Genomic DNA, 15,868 nt, shown 5'->3' on the forward strand with positions numbered 1-15,868 from the left:
TTCGAATATATTGAGGATCTTGCTGGAAGCTGTTGTTCAAAAAATTGCAGAATTCAAAGTGAAACCAAACAGAACACTTATTTCTGTTCGAATAGCCGCAAAGTTTGAATTGGGCACTTTTTTGGACAATATGTTTCCAGCAAGATCCTCAAATTTGTGATTAGAACCAATCAGTGTCGCCTATGGAAGCAAAAACAACCATTTAGGAGATTAGTGAGAGACTTGAGTAATGATCTGGTTCCGCACTAACCAGTCACTTCTCAACCTTCTCTTCAATCTCTTCCCCTTCTTTTTTCGCCTCAGAAACTCTACGCTGAACGCCTCGTAGTTTCGCCCTTGATCAGCTCCTCGATATCGGCCTTGATATCATCAAAGTTGGCATTAATTGTAGAATAAGCAGATAACAGTCCAAAACTGAAGGAGGCGAAAGGAAAGTGAGATTAAAAAACAAACAGAAGCGAAGTGTTTTTTGAGACGAGAAAACGGAAACAAGAAAAGGACCAATGCGAAGAGCTGATAGAACGGACGAGGACGACTGAATAAGAAGTGATTTGATTATTTTATACGGCCAATTCATGTAATGACAGATCTGGTTTCGATCTTTGTAATTTAAATGTATTATCAGTACCAGGTGAAGGACTTTTTGTCGACTCAGTCCAACACAAATACAAATTACTAAAGCAACGTGATACTGGTATTCATCTTTGTAAATTAAGCATATCAATACGAGGTGACTCTCTCAAGACTTTTGCTGTGCTAGTGCCGGTCTCAGTTAGTTGTGTTATTATTTAAGAGGTCGAGTCTAGATAACATCCTGCTACTTAAATTATAAAGATGGACTTGGAGAAGAAACAAAGCACCTTTTGTTATATTTTATTCACCTCATAATCATTACATTTATAGTGCTCTACAGGAAACACGATAAGCTAAGAATGAGATCAAGCCAAGCACAATTGTTATCTTTATCTTGATCTAGATAAATACAAAAGTAAAAACTTGAATTAATGATAAGCTAAGAGATAAGGTTGACCACTTTCACTTTCTAGAACACTAATGAATGCCAAGTGTGCTGCCATATCATCTAACAAATTTGAATTCGTATTACTCAAGTTTGGTAGCTCTGCTACAATATTTTCATCATGCCCCCTCAAGCGCAATGTTCTGGGAAGAATATGTAACTTGTCTTGCAACCGTTGAAACTTATCAGCAGGAAGAGCTTTTGTGAATATGTCTGCAGGGTGATATTCAGTAGGGACATATCCACTTTCACTCTGCCTTTGGAAATTATATCTCTCACAAAATGAAAATCGATCTCTATATGTTTTGTTCTTGAATGATGAACTGGATTGGTAGCAAGTGAAGCAACTCCAGTGTTATCACACCAAATAATTGGAATTTTAGTTAATGGAACTTGCAACTCTTTAAGCACAAATTGAAGCCATAAAATTTCTGCTATAGTATTTGCAAGTGCTCAATACTCTGACTTAGTTGAAGACCTTGCTACAACATTTTGTTTCGTTGAACTCCATGAGATTAAGTTGTTGCCAAGATAAATACAGAAACCTCCAGATGATTTTCTATCATCAATATTGTTTGCCCAATCTGCATCTGTATAGTCTGTGAGCATCATTCTTCCTTTTGTAGTATAATAAATACCATAATCAGTTGTTCCTTGTAAATATCTACGAATTCTTTTACACCCAAGCCAATGCGACCGTAAAAGATTTTGCATGTACTGACTTAAATGATGAACAACATAAGAAATTTCAGGCCGAGTAATAGTTACATATAATAAGGCTCCAACTATGATACAATAAAGTGTAGGATCGGAAAATTGCTTACCACCTTCAGCTGAAAGTTTTGGTACTATACTCATGGAGTAGATGTTTCCTTGTAGCCATCCATACCTGTGTGCTTTAAAAGATCATAAATATATTTGTATTGGCTAAGATGTAGGCCATTCTCTGTGCGATGAGCTTCAAGACCAAGGAAATAGCTTAATGGTACGAGCACTTTTAAAGCAAACTGACAATTAAGTCATTCAATAACTTCCTGCACTAGACTTTCTTTACTTCCTGTTATTAAAATATCGTCCGCATAAATAAGGACAAATATTATATCTCTTCCTTGCTGCAAGATAAATAGTGATGTGTCTGATTTAGAATTTGTGAAACCCCAGTCAACCAATGCTTTCTTGATTTTTTCGAACCAAGCTCTGGGAGCTTGCTTAAGCCCATACAATGCTTTTCTCAATTTACACACATGATTTGGTTTTGCTTTCTCGACAAAACCTTCAGGCTGCATCATGTAAACAACTTCTACTAAGTCTCCATTGAAAAAGGCGTTGTTCACATCCAGTTGTATTACACCCCAATTTTTCATCACAACAATACTTAACACCAATCAAATTGTTGTAGCTTTAACAACATGACTAAAAGTCTCGTTGAAATCGATTCCTGGGGTTTGATGAAATCCTTTTCCAACCAACCGAGCCATATATCGCTCTATCTGACCATCAACCTTTTGTTTTATCCAGAAAACCCATTTATTTCCCACAATCTTCATGTCAGAAGTAAGTTGAACTAAACACATTGAGTTATTTCACGCCAAAGCATTTATTTCTTCTGTCATAGCATTACACCAATTTTGATCTTCCAAAGCTTCACTAACACTGGCAGGTACACTTATTTTGGTATTGGAGGTTGTTAGGTAAAGTCTAGGTTTGGGTTTAAAGATGCCGACCTTGGCACGAGTGATCATTGGATGAGTGGATTATGTATGTGTTGGCTGTTGAAAATGAGGAGATGAACTAGGTGGTGAGAGATTGTGATATCGGCTTCTTGATTAACATATTCAGGGATAGCTAAAGATTGTGTGGTGTTCTCAGTTGCTTGGATTTCAGTGCTTGATTCAAGGTTGGTTTTTCTAGTTGGGCTATTAGTGTTGGATTCAAAATTGGTTTCCTCATCTTGACTTGATGCTTGATCTATGACTGTTGTGTTATGAACCAACTCTGGTGGAGAGTCTGTTGCTTGAATAACTGAGAGAGTCTTATCAGCTTTAGGACTTTCAAAACCTGCAACCATTGGAGAATGAATGAGAGTCCTAGAATCATGATTTGGATAACTCTTTGAGATTTTGAAGGAGGGATCACTTTTGAAAGGAAAATCAGATTCATTAAAGACAACATGTCGCATTACAAAAATTTTTCTTGACTTGTGGAGACACTTATACCCTTTATGAGCTGTAATATAGCCTAAAAATATACATTCATCTGATTGAAAATCTAATTTATATTTGTTATAATCTCGAAGATGAGGAAATACAACACATCCAAAAACTTTTAGAAAAGAATAATCAGGTATTTTATTGTAAAGTATTTGAAATGGTGATTTATTTTCTAATATGAAAGTAGGCATTCTATTAATTAAATAAACAAATGTTTGAAAAGCATTTTACCAAAAAGTGAGTGGCATGCCAGCCTGTGCTAAAAGTGTTAAATCAGTCTCTACAATGTGTCGGTGTTTTCGCTTTACTCTACCATTTTGATGATGTGTATGTGGGCAAGCAAGTCGATGAATAATACCCTGTTCTTTTAAAAAATTTGTAAACACTTGAAACTCTCCTCCACCATTAGTTTGTAAACTTTTGATTTTCTTTCCTATTTGTTTTTCGGCTTGAACTTTGAAATATTTAAAGGCTTCAAAAGCTTGTGATTTAACTTTAAGTGGAAATATCCATGTAAAACATGTGCTGTCATCTACAATACTCAAATAATATTTGTAGCCATTTCCAGACATTAAAGGTGCAGCCCCTATAAGTCAAGATGCAATAGTTCTAAAGGTTCTGAAGCTCTATTATTTGATGCTTTGATAGTTTGCCTATGAGTTTTTCCTTGTTGACATGCATCACAGAATTGAAGAACGAAATTTTTATTCAACTGACTTGTTTTGTTACAAAATGGTAGAATTTGTTTTAGTACAGCAAGATGAGGATGTCCCATCCTTCTGTGCAAAAGATTTATGAAATTGCTAGGCTTGGAATTGGAAATAAATTCTTGTTTATTTACAGAACTTATTATTGAGCTAGAATTGAAAAAACTAAATGGAAGAGAAGACTCATAAGATTTATTGGAAATAATTTTTTAATAAGATAAAATGGCTTGTCTTGAAAGCACGGGTAGCCAATAATAGCCTCTTTCAGTTTTTCGCTGCAGCAGCTTCTTCCCCAGAACTTTGTCCTTAACAGTACAAACATTGTCATAGAAATCAAGCATTAGCTTATTATCATAAAGTAATTTTGAAATGTTAATTAAGTTCTTGGTGATTTTGGGCACGTATAAAATATTATTAAGCAACAATGGTTTATGGTTCGGAATATAAATAAGTGCACTGCCAATGTGAGATATTGCTAAAGTTTTCCCATTACCTACTACCAACTTCTCACCTCCCTTAAATTCTTACCTAATCTGCAGATTGTTTAAATCATTTGTGACATGATGTGTTGCTCCGCTGTCCAAATACCATCCGTTATCTATTTCTTCAACAGGGAGTGCCATACAGGCAGCGAAAGAAACATTGATATCTTGAATGTCCATATTTATCACATATCTGACAAGTTGGCCTATTTCCACCGCGACTAAAATTGGTTCTTCCTCTGCCTCTACCATGTCCATTGCCTCTAGAACCTCCTGACATAAAACCTTTTCCTGCAACTTTCCTTTTATGAAAATAAGCTCCTACAAAATTTGCATTGAAACTGCCTCAAACTCAAGATTTGCAGCAGCTGAGAGTTGCTCCATTCAACTTTCATGATTGAGCAAAAGAGAGAACACTTCAAGCAGATATAAATCATCAGTTCTGGCTGTAATATTTACAACCACAGGGTTGTATTCAGTTTCTAAACCTGCAAGAATATAAGAAATTAAATCATCTTCAGTAACATATTTTCTAGCCATTGCGAGGCTATCAGCTAAATTTTTCATTTTGTTGACATCGTCACTCATGGTCATAGCATTCTTTTTCGTGGTTTGGAGTTGCATCTTAAGCTGCAAAATTCTAGCCTTTGACAGAGATGCAAACAATGTTTCCAAAGCATTCCAAACCTAAAAAAAGGTTGTATATTGCACCACTATGCTTAAAACTAATTCAGTCATAGTGGACAAAAGCCAGCTAAGTAAAAACTGATCTTGTCTCAGCCATTGTATATATTCTGGATTTTCCGCGGTCATCATTGTTTGATCCTCTTCTACTTGCACCAAGAATTTAGTGGGTACAAGATTTGCTCCATTGATCAAGCTTTCAAGATTGTTACCACGAATGGAAGGTAGCACTTGAGACTTCCGTATCATAGAATTATGCCTATCCAATTTGACAGGAGTCGAAAAATTGAAAGTTTGTGATGTTTTGTTTACAGTATTCATATTGACTAATTTTACAGAACTGGAGCTCACCATGCTCTGATACCAACTTAAATTATAAAGATAGACTTGGAGAAGAAACAAAGCACATTTTTTTATATTTTATTCACCTCATTATCATTATATTTATAGTGCTCTACAGGAAACACGATAAGCTAAGAATGAGATCAAGCCAAGCACAATCGCCAACATTATTCTCCAACTGAGGGGCTTTCTCCTGCCTTGCATTTCGTCTATTATTTGTGCCAATCGCCATACTTGTCCCTCCAATTCCAAGGCCCGACTAGGATCACGTGCTGCAACCTGGTCACGTTCTTGTTCGATCGCTCCTCTGCTACAACTTCGCAAGATTCGTCCGTTGTGGAATTGATCTCTCCCTTCGTGCGCACATTCTCTCAAAGTTTGAGTTCCAACTCCATTGTTAGGCACCCTATTGAGCTGTCCCCCTATTGAAGGGATCTCTTCATTTCTATTCCTCTGGTGATTGGGCTCTATAGCAACATCATCCCTGGTTGCATTTGCATCATAAGCCCTTCTTTGCTCGTTTCTCAGCTCATGTAAGATGGTGGTGAGGGTCTCCATATGCTTCTCCATCCACTCCATTCACTCATGCATCACTCTTTCCTGTGCCTCATTTGCTCTCTCTCTCTTAGAGTGATCGTCTCACTAGTCTCATGCTCATCTCCTGGGCACTATTCCTTCCTATATCCATGTCCACACGCCTACTTCTCCCTATGAGTTGCTTTGCTAATGGTAGCTTTTTGTTCAGCTCCCCACAGACGGCGCCAAAATATTAATGTAGAAATCTGGTCGTACGTGGACGGCTGACCAGATTGTCTCGTCAACACTTAAGTTTGCTCTGGGTGAGGCACGAAGCTGCTCGTTCTCTCTCCAATCAAGCGGGTTTAACGACCTCAACTAACCTTGCTCCTTTTCTTCTGACCTGCACTCACACAAATGGATTAGGGGTGCCGGTGATTTTTCCCGTGGGAACCCTCCGATGCTTAAGTCAGTATGCAGGGTTTCGGGAAAAAAACGTTGAACTATCAATCTATCAAAACTAACAATTCTAAAATGAAGGAAGTGTTTAAGAAAGCTTTTTGGAAATGAGTTCTAAATCCAAAATGGCAGAGTTTTCCCCCTTTCTCCTTTTTTTTCTTTTTTTCTTTTGTTGTTTGTTTTGGGTTTTTATAGACAGCCTCCCCATGTATCTAGAACATCCCCACGTCCTCCATATTCGGGCCTTTATGGGTTTAGAGGATCTGCGAAAATCGTGCATCAGTTATCGTGCCTTTCCTCGCATGATCGAAAAATGGCGAAACCATCGCCTAGATGTGGTATCGTGTCCGATCTTTAAGGAACAGTTCTCTGGTCGACTTTTAGCCATACACCAAAGAGGACCTACGTATTATTGTGTCTGCTCATAATACACCGACCTGAGGAGATTCTTACCTCGACCAGGTGAAAGCATGTGTGGTTGGTGCTCTGGTCGTATAATCACCCAAACAAAGACGATTGAGTATGTTGATTGAGATGGAAAAAAGAGTTTCAGAGTTGGGAGATGTGCATTGGCCTAATGGTAACCAATTATTTGATTTTTACAGCGGCATTCACTGACTTTATATTTTAAAAAAATTAAGTCAGCAGAACTAAAATAACTGAGGTAGTGTATTCAATTATATTAATTTCTTTTTCTTTTTCATTGAAATGAATGCAAAGAGTGGACGAAGAATTAAAAAAAACTTGTGCGAAATGTGAGGTGATGATAAGAGTGAGAATCCCAAAATCGGATCATAAGTAGACCTATAGATTATCCCACCAGCCATAGATTTCATGATGGGATTCGTTTATTCCATCACGGAGCCGAGCACCAATAGATTATCCCACCAGCCACCACCTCAGCTCCCACGCAAGTTTCTCTCACATTTGAGCAGTTGGTCCACTCCGTAACTCTTTGGCGTTTCAGTCAACAAAATATCACAGAAAACTGATTAAGGCCAAAAGTTAAAACGAAGAGATCCCCATCCCCATGTGATTCTAATTATAAAATCTTCACCTAATTTTCAAGATTGATACTTGAAATAAAATTTGATTAAAAATTGCCAAAAAAAATACTTAAAATAATGTCATTTTAGGCGAATTTTTTTCTTTAAATAAAACCAGAACGATATCATTTTGAATATATATAATTTTTAAAAAAAAATCAATTTTGTGTCTTATTTTAGTCCTCTAATCATTTTTCAATTTTCAAACAAGTGATTCTTATTCAATCTTTGCATTTTCCTTTTCTCAAAAGTAAACGGAAATGAAGTAAAAAAGGTTTAAAAAAAATAGTAAATGATGAGACTCGGGGCAGGTGGCTTGCAACTTGGACGAAGATTCCTGACAGTTGCTAATCCCGCCCACATCTTCCAACTTGCAATTTGGAAGACCGTTCTAGCTTTCTACAATAGCTTTTAATTAATGACGATTAGTTTTGATTATTTGACGTTCTTCGTACAATGAGAGTATTTTGAGGTAATTGCTCAAACAAAAGATTACCATTCATGATCTAAATGTCTAAATAATAAAGACACTTGGCCTCAGCTGACTTGTTTCAAATCATTAAATAATTCTTTACTTACTAGTATTGTTCTTAAAATATATACAAACTTAGAGCTTGTATGACTTTTTTCTAAGGTGAAAATATTTCTAACTCCAACGCTTTAGAAAAACTGAAGCCTTTCTTTTTCTTTTTTTTTTTCTTTCTTAAATGACAATTATTGAATAATTGTGAACGATAGCATATTTAAGCCTAATATCTTAAGGTAGGAGTATAATGATTTAGGTTATGAGTGTAGTATATATACTAAAGTTTAATAATTATGATCGATCAATTATTGAAATATTACCACGGGCATTAGATTATAGGCAAAGAGCTCATTTATTACATTGATACATTATTTGAGTGATATAGCACTACTTTAATCAAGCTTATGTCCCAAGTTGGGAGCAGCTAAATGGGCATTTCATCGAACATTTGATACACTAGGCATCTGCGCTTAATCGAAGGTCGCTGGTTGTTGCAAGTGCTGCCGGCATTTTCAAAATTGGAAGACCATTCAAAGCTTTTCAATGATTTGTTTTGATTGTTGTGTAATATATGATAATCTTGTGATGATGATGATTTATATATGTGGTTAAAAGCTAAACTAGTGGATTTGTAAGTAAGCACTCGGCAAAGTATTTGAGCAGGTATTTTAATCTTTTTGTTGTCACATTCTTCTAATCAATTAGCTTTCACCAACAAAAATAATTAATAACGTAAATGGAGGAACTTGGGCTCAAATCTCTAAATTAAAATCGTGATCACTAATATAAGTGAACTATAACAAGTCTATCTTGATCAAAGTTTTCAACTCGACAAATATAGACTAGTGATAGTTGTTAATAATTTTTTTTAAAAAAATACAAATGTTGACTGTACAAGAATAATAATAATGTATACTTATTTATTGAATTTAAACTCTATTCAAGAGAGGACCCCAATTTTTTATATATCTTATTTTAATGGCTCAAAGAATTACAAAGTTGATACCACAATTTATAGTTTTTTTTTTTTTTTTACTCTTTGGATTAACCCACAATCCTCAATCCTCACCTAGGGTCGAGGAAGGATCCACATGATGCCTACAGTGAGCAATTGACCCCGTAAACTTTTATTTTTCCGTAATTTTCTACATAAATTCTTGATATTTTCATGAAATTGCATAACTTCCTACATAATTAATTTAAGGCTTTAATATTTTAGACATTTTAATATTTAATATTTTAGGTGCACGAACACAAATATGATGCACACATCTCTTTAATTAATTTAAGGCTTAAAGAGATTTTCAGATGCCTACAAATTGAATACGGCAGCTCTTGGAAACCATCCATAAGAAATAAAAGTATATTCAAATTGGATTTTTGAGTACTCAAGCAAAGCTAAAAACATAACAATGAAATGAACACAGAAAAAAAAGACCCTCTCGCCAACATTGTCTGACTCTTAATATATAGAAAAAAGTCGAGGCCTTACTCAAGATACTGCACAGAAGGTTGGCCTGAATTGTCTTCATAAGTTTGGACTCTCTGAAAAACAAAGAGCAAAAGCACATTGAAGGTGCAGTTTTCACATACTCAAATTGCACAAATTAGCCTCTATTAAGGACACAGAAATCCGTCAATTCTCTCTATAAGCAATTAATTTCATTTTTTTAATTTATTTTTTGCCATGTCTTATCTAACAATTAATCCTCAACACAACAATACAGCAGAGTAGATATGTTTTAAAAAGATGTACCAATATGATTTAACAAAAATTTCAATATAAATAAAACATATTTAGTCAGCACTAAAATCAAATCAAAACCTCCCAAAACGTATAGATTTTAACTTACCACTGTCTTTTGCATCTTTCTTCTTTTCATTCTCTTTCTAATTAGATATAAAATGAATTTGTAAAAAATTTAATATGTACTTTTTTCTTTTACTTTTTTATATATACCTGTTATATCAGTAATTTTTAGGAAAAAAAAAATTATATCTCATAGTAAATGAATATGTACCTTTGTTGTAAGATATAGGTATCGAATGGTTGTATTAAGGTCGCGATCCCAAGCCCACCGTTTTTCATCAATGTAGTTCAGCTGCACTTTGTGTAACTTGGGTGTGCTTAATTCTCCACCAGAGAAAATTTTCATATTGGGGCAATCTTCCACCACCAATCTTTCCAGAGATGGGAATTTGAAGGCGCAATTATTGCCCGAGCAGCTAAAACTTGTCAGACTTTTCTAAAAAAGAAAGCTCCAACTCCTTCAATTCGCTAAAAACAAGTTCATCTTTTGCTGCATAATTCTCTCCCTCGTCATCATCATTTGCCACTATTTCTGTTATCATAATGCAGAAACCTATCTGCATTCGTCTCAGTCGCACCAGACTCTTTGCTGTCGAGGATGTTAGTACATTTATCAATCCACTGCAACCCGTTACCGTCAAAGTTGTTAGATTTTGAAACGATGTCGAGGATGGCACTACATTAATTAAATTGTCACAATAGGATATCATCAGTATTTCCAAATTGTTAGTATTGGCGGACTCTTGTTTCAAACCTGCTTCAGATCACGACACTGGTTTATTCCTCTTATGATTGCCTTCATCCCATTTTCAACCTTTTCAACTGTATCTCCATAAACTCCATCGTCTCCTCCTATAAGAAGAATTTTGATGGTGTGAAATCTCTGGAGGAAATCTTCAAGTGATAAATTAGTAGTTGACTCATCAAGCCAGACACCAAGACGTTTAAGTCTGCAAAGAAAGTCTTTTGGAAATAGACCTATGTGCTGTTCATCAACACTAGTTCCAAATTGGGGAAGGCCTGGGAGATCACCAATCACAAAAAAAGCAAGATGGAGTTATATCTTCTTTCTAACAATTTCACACATTAAAGTAAATACAAAGCATTCTGATGATGAACACTGATGACCAGATATGTGTGTGTGTGTGTAGCATATGATCTTCTTTCTAACAATGAATTGCTAGCACAAATGAAAATAAGGAAAATTTGCACGAATTTAAAAAAAATTAATAATATAGTAAGCTGGTATTACATAATTAATATTCATCCAACCCAACGGAACTGGATGTAGTTTACTATTGTACAAGAATGGATTATATTGCACATAAAGTTTAATAGGATAAAATTTCTTCATTTGAGTTTTGTCCATCTCTCTACAGATATTTTTAAGAATATTATTATGTTAACATGAGATGGACAATTTCTTTTCCAACGTCAACATTGATAATCATTTTGTATGTAACGATGTTGTTAAGGACTACTAATTTCAAAACGGCACTTAAAAATATTTTTGCGTACTGTGGCTTGAAAAACTCTAGATCTTATGAGCATTTTCTTTGTTTGGCTAATCAAATGCACTGTCTCTTTCGTGAATTAACTAAACATATACACATAAAATAAAAATAAAAAAAGTAGAGGAAGAAGAAAATCTCTAATAATAAGAGGAAAAAATTGAACCACAAGAAAAAAATAATAATTGTTTACTAAATAATAATTTTTTCATTCTTTCTAACTGACATCCAAACCCATCTATGGTCGTAGCCAATTCAATATTCGATAATGAGAAGAATAATTAAAGATTGACAATTAAGTTTATAAGGATATTATAAAGTAATAAATAAACTGATTTATAGAACTCACATTTTGTTACTAAAAGAAAAGTGATGAGGGCAATGAATACTCTAAACTCTAAACTCTCAAAGTAGAAATACTTTTTTTTTTTTTTGGTCTTATCCACGAGGTATCCTGGGGAGGGCCCCAACTGTGAGAGGCACCTTTAAGCCCGTACCACAACCCAGACTAGAAGTCCCCGCTCGAACCGGGAGGCACAGGTTCTCCTAACAAAGACGACTTCCCTGCGACTCGAACTGGGGAGCAAACCCAGTCAAGCCACTTAAGGGGACTCCATTGCCAGTGGAGCCAACACTTTGTTGGTAAAGTAGAAATACTTTTTAAGTACGTAAGAATTGAACAATAATTACAAAAATCTTGCACGTACCTTTTCAAAATGCAGATCTCCTGTGCAGAAGCTGGTAAGCTGCGGAAGTGAACGAAGCTCAAGTGTCCTCAATTGAGTGAGTTCAATCACTTCAGTACCGTTATTATTGCTGGATTCATCTCCTCTCTCGGCAGCAAAAATCACTTCCATATTTTGGCAACTACTCACTTCAATGGACTGAAGTTGTTGAAGGGCTCTGACTATGACCACCGGAAATACATTTTTCAATTTATCACACTTTCGCACCCTTATGTTCTTTAATTTGCAAAAAGACTCTGCTGTGAGTGGACCACGACATATTTTCTCTAGGTTACTCAAATCTTTCAGAAATAACGACTCCAAGAGGGGGAATGCCGTCCGAGCTGGTGTACAATCCATTGTGTCAACAACACAAGAAACGTTGCCATTATCTTCGATTTGGAGACGCTTCAGTTTTGGAAAGCCTTCTCTGTCTGATCCAAAGAGAACATTCTTCATGTCGATCAATCCATCTAGAGATAGGTCTTCAATACCCTTCAATTGCATGATATGCCCCTCGTTCAAGCAAATATTGGCACCATTGGTGAGCTTCAGTCTGAATATTCTACAAGTCCCATAAGATCGGCCACCCGACCACCAGTCATATCCTATCGATATCCTGTACCTTCGCAGCATTTTGAAGAACGACAAGTCTCTTGGTAGAGTCTTTGCATCTTGGATGAGTATTTCTAGAGAGGTCAATTTAGATAAATGATTCAACTCATGAAGGCTGGCATTTCTTCTTTCACCGTCGATTCCTTCAACCTTCACCCACTCAATGGGACTCTCGCCAATATACAATTCTTCTATTCGTGATAAGCTTGATATCACATTTGCTGGAATAACTTTTAGTTTGGAACAATTGCTCAGATCCAACAACCTCAACTGAGTCAGCCGGCCTATTTCTTCAACCAGTTTCTGCATATTAGAACCTCGAAGTGTAAGGATTTCTAATTTCTTTAGATCTCCAATAATAGCGATGTCTCCTAGTTGGCAATCATCGAGAGACAATGTTTGAAGGCTTTGTAAGAGACCAAGCGATGAAGGCAATGCCAGCAAATGCATCTTCGTGAAATCTAAAACTCTAAGCCCTATCATCCCACTAAAAAGGTTATCTGGGATTCTCAAAGATGGATCATTATCAATGGTGAGGTATTTAAGTTGCGGACATTCAAATTCTTGAGGAAGCTCACTAATATTACACCTACGTAAGGAGATAGTTCTGCAAACCTTCAGTCTTTCCTTATCTGGCCAGTTGATCTGGGGAGCGACCTCATTTTCCACCACAAACACATGTTGGTCTCTAGTTGCAATTGATATGGCTACATCACGAACAACATCATGCATAGAGAACCATTCACTTGTATTGCCATCAAGCAACAAACAAGATTTTTTAAGGTTTTCAACCAATGTATGTGCTCTATCCCGCGCCTCTTCCAAAGTGTTGATGTTTTGAAACAGACCCAAACCCATTCCAGAAAAGAGCACGTCTTCAACGCAAGAGATGAAGGCGTACCTTATTAGCAAAAATGTACTCTTGAGCTCCTCCCCGTTTAAATGACTGTAACTTAGCTCTATACTTTTATATGCCACCTCCTGTGTTCCACTGAAGTTCCTCAAGGAAGGCCTTCTTAATTCTAGCAAAGCATCCTTCCATTCACACAATCTCTTATTTCTCAATGCCCTTGCTACGGGTACAATGGCAATGGGCAAACCAGCACATTCCTTGACTATATCTTTTGCTACCGATCTCAATTCATCATTTTCTATGCAATCACCTGTCGTCTTCGTAAAAAGACTCCAAGCTTCTCCTCCATTCAAAACATCAACACGAAAATTCTGTTGACAATCCATCTTACAAGACAACACATCTACACTTCTTGATGTCAGCAGAACTTTACGTCCGCTGTTATCATCTGCCAATGGAATTCCAATCGCCTCCAAATCAAGACTCCCCCAAATATCATCCAAGATTATAAGGATCTTCTTCTCTACTTTCAATCGTTCATATAGCCTCCCTGCTCTTACAGTTTCAATCTCTTCAACTAATCGCAAGCCCATCTTCTCTGCAATTTCTTCTTGTATCTTTTTTATTTGCGGTGTTCGGGATACATGTGCAGAAATGACCTTCTCAAAGAGCTTATTTTCCTTGGCTTTTCTACCAACTTCCTTCACCAGCGTCGTCTTTCCAACCCCACCCATCCCGTAGACCCCAATCATGTTGAATTTACGGTTGCTGAGTGCGTCTAGTATCTCCTTCAAAGTGCACTTTCTCGATTGAAAGTGCACGAAACCCTGGGTAGACTTAAGCCATGGCTCTTCTGGAATGGTTCGGAAAGAAACACTGTCGAATCTCCCTTTTCCAAGGAGTTCAACAATAGCATTCACCTCCCTCACTGCTTTCTTGCTAAGCTGGTACCGAGTCTTCAAATTAGGGCATAACCCCTTCAAACACCGGTTGTTTGAATTCTCTTTGTATCCAATAAGTTCTCCGACTTCATTGATGAGCCTGTGCGCACTAATCAGCCACTCCGCAACGTTCGGTAGAATTCCGTCCCCATTATTTCTGGAATCATCAACCTTATGCTGCACACTGTCTCTAGCATTCTTTAGGTTACCAACTTCATTCTTCAGCTTCTCGAAGTTGGTCTTGTAGCTGCGGCAGAAAGTAAATGGGTGAAAAATGGGACCAACCAAGTTCTCTGAAGCTTTTGCAACAATGGAGATAACAATTTCCATTATCCTTTTTTTTCCCCCCGCTTTCAGAAAACAGGGAAAAGCAAAACTAATCAAACTAAGCAGAGCTAATCAATCGGCTGGGAATTTGGATAAATTGCTGAAATAAGAAGTTGTACGAATGAAATTGATGAAAAAAATATTTAAGGGAGAAGGAGGGGAAAGGAGTGAAAAATCTAGAGATGAAGCGAAGAGGAGACAAATTGAAAAGCGAGTGCAATGAAAGATTTGCAAAGAAGGTATGGGAGGACAAGGATGATTCAGACAAGGGAAACAGAAAATGAAGAAAGGGATTTCAGAGAACTCTAAAGATTAGGGAAGAATGATGATTAGGGAAATGAAGAGGCAGACAGTTGTGATCTCGAGACTCAAGGGGTAAACTGAATCATGCAAAAATGCCAAACTAAATTCATACAAGGAGAAGACTCGTGCTTCCAAGTCAACTAGATTCTCCATAAGTAAATAGCGTTAAAGTCGCAGGTTAAATGCTAAATGGCATTTTGGCATTTCGTTGAATTTTCTTGTTACCAGTAAGTGCTGTGCTGCCGACATTTTTCAACTTGTAATTGTAAGACTTTCCAAGCAATTTTTATGGTAGTGTTAATTAATTGTAATTGTATATCAAATATTTTATTACTGTAATTTAAAAATCACAATTGATAAACAATAATAGTAGAGAGAACATTAAATAGTTTGAGAATGATTTTTTATTTAGGGCATGTTTGCGATTGCTTTACGAACAATCAAAATGCTAATTCTGTTAGCTAATAAACACAAGCGCTTTGTCAAGAACATTACGCGAAGAACCCTTTATATACATAGCAATCATGTAATTACGGAAGGCTTATCCTAATTACATTTTAGTTACATTCAATAACAAGGATCAGGCTACGGTGCAACTGTGGCACCGTGCCACAGTTGCATCTAGCCGTTGGATGCACTTAAATTGGTGGGATACATTGGCATCCAACGGCTAGATGCAACTGTAGCACGGTGCCACAGTTGCACCTAAGGTTTCCCCCAATAGGGTCTGCCTACCGTGCAACAGTTACACGGTACCACTGAATTTTGTCTTTTTCCAGCAATTACACTACAC

At 36.5% G+C, this 15,868-nt stretch overlaps 1 non-coding gene and 1 pseudogene across 1 annotated transcript; both read right to left on the bottom strand.

Moving 5' to 3' along the window:
• Positions 1–4,806: 4,806 nt before the first annotated feature.
• LOC112098718 lies at positions 4,807–4,945 on the bottom strand. The gene has a single exon (XR_002905827.1). It is a non-coding gene; the product is annotated as a small nucleolar RNA Z247 (small nucleolar RNA).
• A 4,863-nt stretch (positions 4,946–9,808) lies between these two features.
• On the bottom strand, positions 9,809–14,775 carry LOC18042474 (annotated as a pseudogene).
• Between the last annotated feature and the right edge of the window lie 1,093 nt (positions 14,776–15,868).

Source organism: Citrus clementina, unplaced genomic scaffold (genome assembly GCF_000493195.1).
Source record: "Citrus clementina cultivar Clemenules unplaced genomic scaffold, Citrus_clementina_v1.0 scaffold_5, whole genome shotgun sequence".
Taxonomy (NCBI): Eukaryota; Viridiplantae; Streptophyta; class Magnoliopsida; order Sapindales; family Rutaceae; genus Citrus; species Citrus x clementina.